The sequence below is a fragment of the Alexandromys fortis genome, unplaced genomic scaffold (genome assembly GCF_014885135.2).
Source record: "Alexandromys fortis isolate MF-2015 unplaced genomic scaffold, M_Fortis_MF-2015_v1.1 scaffold_160, whole genome shotgun sequence".
Classification (NCBI taxonomy): domain Eukaryota; kingdom Metazoa; phylum Chordata; class Mammalia; order Rodentia; family Cricetidae; genus Alexandromys; species Alexandromys fortis.
This window is the reverse complement of record NW_026068035.1, coordinates 1,163,632-1,167,543: the sequence shown is the minus strand read 5'-3', so window position 1 is coordinate 1,167,543 and position 3,912 is coordinate 1,163,632. Positions and strand designations below refer to the sequence as shown.

General features: G+C 43.7%; 1 long non-coding RNA gene across 2 annotated transcripts in view; it reads left to right on the top strand.

The window, feature by feature from the left end:
* The first annotated feature begins 219 nt into the window (after positions 1-219).
* LOC126515380 (uncharacterized) overlaps positions 220-3,912 on the top strand; it is a 7,403-nt gene continuing 3,710 nt past the window's right edge. For both annotated transcript variants that reach the window (XR_007595837.1, XR_007595836.1), the window contains exon 1: positions 220-3,059. This is a non-coding gene — a long non-coding RNA (uncharacterized lncRNA). The remainder of the gene's footprint in view (positions 3,060-3,912) is intronic.

Below are 3,912 nucleotides of genomic sequence, written 5' to 3'. Positions count from 1 at the left end.
AGAGGTGTGTCCAGTGTGAATATCAGGTGAGGGTAGTTGGTATCTTTATGTCGAGTCTCGCATTCTGCAGACTTGGAGGACTCTCCTTTGTTTAGAAGTTGACTGAATCTTTAACTAGCATTTTGCAGTTCAGAAGACAAGCTCTGTATGCATTTTTTGTGAGATTTATATTTGAGTTTTCAGTTTTGAAATATGTTCTAAAAATTGACTTGAGTGACTATAAATGATTTTGCATTTTTCTTTGTTTCTATGCCTTCATTTTTGCTGCATAGAAAAACAGTGTCTTTTTGTGCTTTTTTTTAAGCTTGTGAATCTGTTGAACTCATTCTTTTTTTAATTCTTATTTTTTAATTTTAAAATTAACTTACAAATTAATAGGTTTCCATATGTGTGAAGGAAAATGGCCCTTAAAGTAAGTGGCAATATTAAGAAGTGTGGCCTGCTTTTTTTCCTTGTCCAAAGTGTCTGCCTGAGTTTTAGATTGATTCGGATGACAAATGAAATCTCAAAACAGTCTGGTATAGACTGTGTTGTGTAGTTATTAGTGTTAACTCTAATGAAGATTTATAATGAAAAGGAGAAGGCTGAGTAATGAAAAATACAAAATGTACAATTTGAGGAGAGAAGGAGCTCCAGGAAGTGGAATGGAGCTGTGTTTAAGGAGATAAACAAATTAAGAAATGGAATAAAGGGAGTGGTGACCTCAGGGCAAAATTCCACCCAGCTAAATTTCCAACTTGTGAATGGAATTAAAGAAAAACTTGAAATCAGAGGCGGCGGTACAGGCTCTTAATCCCAGCACACCAGAGGTAGAGGCAGATGCCTGAGTTTGAGGCCAGTCTGGACTACAGATCCAGTTTCAGGAAAAGCCAAACTTAGGCAGTGAAGGAAACCATCAAAACCAGGAAGTTGGTGCAGATGTAATTGAATAAGGGGCCATGTCCTAGCCCTAGCTAGCAGCAGAACTTGGCAGCCTTAGCTGATGTGGGATTTCCCTCTGTGTGCTATGAATATGTTTTATTATCATTGATTATTAAAGAAGCTGTTTTGGCCAATGGCTTAGTAAAGTAAAGCCAGGCAAGAAATCCGAACAGAGATATAGAGAGAAAGTAGGCAGAATCAGAGAGATGCCATGTAGTTGCTGAAGGAGAAGGACTCAGATGCCAGCCAGAACCTTACCATCAGTTAGTCACAGCCTTGTGGTGACACACAGATGAATTGAAATGGGTTAAGAATTAGCTAGGAATATGCCTAACTATTGGCCAAGCAGTGTTGTAATTAATATAGTTTCTGTGTGATTATTCAGGTGTGGCAGCCAGAAAATGAATGAGCAGCTTCTGCCTATACTTAGCCACATGGTTCTAGCTTTAAGGGTAGAGGAAAGGGGTTGGGTATGGAATATTATTCTGCAACTAAGAAAAGCTGATGAGGCTAGGTATGTATTGGGGTTTCCCTGCATGGAAGCCTAGAGGGGTCATTGTGTGGAGTTGTGAAGTTGAAGCCTGGATTGCTTTGGAGACCCCGAGATCTTGGAGGTGCCAGAGCCATGGAATATTTGCTGAGGAGAGCTGATAACAGGGAGTAGAGTCAGCCCAAGAGAAGAAATATGTTGCAGTCAACAAAACTGAGCAGAGTTGGAGACCTGAAGTGCGTTTTGACATCAGACACGGAGATGCAGAGTTTGGAGTGTGCCTAGTTGTTTTTTGGCCTTGGTTTTTCTTACTGGCTGATTTTATGCCAACTTGACACAAGCCAGAGTCTTCAGAGAGGAAGGAACCTTAGCTGAGGAAATGCCTCCATGAGATCCAGCTGTAAGGCATTTTCTTAATAGTGGTCAGTGTGGGAAGTCCCAGCCCTTGGCTGTTGGTTCTGGGTTCTGTAAGAAAGCAGGCTGATAAAACCATGGGAAGGAAGCTAGTAAGCCGCTCCCCTCCATGGCCTCAGCATTAACTCCTGTCTCCAGGGTCCTGCCCTGCTTTGAGTTCCTGTCCTTGAGTTCCTTCAGTGATGAACAGCGATGTGAAAGTATAAGCCAAATAAACTTCTCCTCCCCAACTTGTTTTTGGTCATAAATGTTTTGTTGCATCAGTGGAAACCGTAACTAAGACATATTGGTACCAGCGTAGTGGGGTATTGCAGTGGTAGACCTGACCATTCTTTGGGGAGGATTGTGGAAGGACTTTGGGACTTGGGGATAGAAGAGTCTTTTAGTGTTAAGAGCTCTGAGGATGTTCTGTGGGAGCTTTGAGATAAGAATGTTAAGAGCAGTGCAGAAGATAGAGATCAGGCTTGAGAAGTTTAAAGACTCAGGTCTGTTTGTTATTTTGAATTAACATCCCATGATCCTGGTTAGCTCGGGTTGAAGAATCAGCAGTGATTAACAAGATACCAAAAATTGCTAAAATAGTTTTGCTTTGCTTGGATACTTGACACAGGTCAGCTGGAGCTAAGGAATTAGCAGTGATTAAGAAGAGACCAGCAGCTGAGCAGTGGTGGAGCACGCCTTTAATCCCAGCACTCGGCAGGCAGAGGTAGGTGGGTCTCTGTGAGTTTGAGGTGAGCCTGATTGATCTACAGAGCGAGTTCCAGGACAGGCTCCAAAGCAACGCAGAGAAACCCAGTCTTGAGAAACCAAACCAAAGCTGGCCGCGCAGGATTTGGTGATGTATAAGACTCATCCAGGTAGTACTGGTTTTGAAGGCATGAAGGGGTCACAGCTGAGACTTGTCACTGTGAGAAACCACGAGAGGCCATTGGTGCAGCCTCAGTGGTGGTTGAAGGCCCAGGACTGAGGGAGTTGAAGGCCCAGGACTGAGGGAGTGATTCAAAGAAGCTGAGGCTTGACACCGTGAAAAGAGCCTTTGAGAGGCTGCTGGTGAGAGTGCAGCCCAGTTGCAGCAGAGACCCCAGCGTTTTGGAGATGCCAGTGCCATGGGATGACCACCAAGAACAGCAGCAGTGGGGGAGCAGAGCCAGCCGGAGCCTGGAAGACAGCGGTGTGTGCTGCAGAGGGTGGAGCTGGAGAAGTGACCAAGCCCTTCGGAGGAGCCCAGAAGATGGTGAGTGCATCCCAGACAATTGGGCACGGAGCTATTTATACTGTGGGAGTTTGGTTTCGCTTGGTTTAAGATTGTGTTGGTGCCCTGGTTCCTCCCTCTTGAAGAAGGCATTTAATTTAATTTTGATCTTTAAAGGAACCCACAGATGAGAAACTTGAACTTTTAAAACAGATTGGATATTTTGAAGATACTAAAATTTTATTATGTTTGTATTTGTAAATAATATGGGACTTGCAAAATCACTTATATTTTTAATGTGATATCTTGGGGATGAATAAGAAAGCAAGGCTGAGACTTGATAGTGTGTGTCAAGTTGACCAGGGGACAGTTGTATAGCCTGGTTTCTCATGAACTTGACACAAGCTAGAGTCATCAGAATGGAAGGACGCTCAGTTGAGGAAATGTTTCCATGAGATCCAGTTGTAAGGAAGGCATTTTCTCCATTAGGGATCAATGGAGGAGGGCCTTGGGTGGTGCTATCCCAGGCTGGTGGTCCTGGGTCCTATAAGAAGGTATTGAGTTGAGCAGAGATCTCTCAACAGAAGAAGTTCAAATGGCCAAAAGACACTTAAGGTCATGCTCAACTTCCTTAGTGATCAGGGAAATGCAAATCAAGACAACTTTAAGATACCATCTTACACCTGTCAGAATGGCGAAAATCAAAAACACCAATGATAGCCTTTGCTGGAGAGGTTGTGGAGAAAGGGGTACACTCATCCATTGCTGGTGGGAATGCAAACTTGTGCAACCACTCTGGAAAGCAGTGTGGAGGTTTCTCAGGAAATTCGGGATCAACCTACCCATGGACCCAGCAATACCACTCTTGGGAATATACCCAAGAGAGGCCTTATCA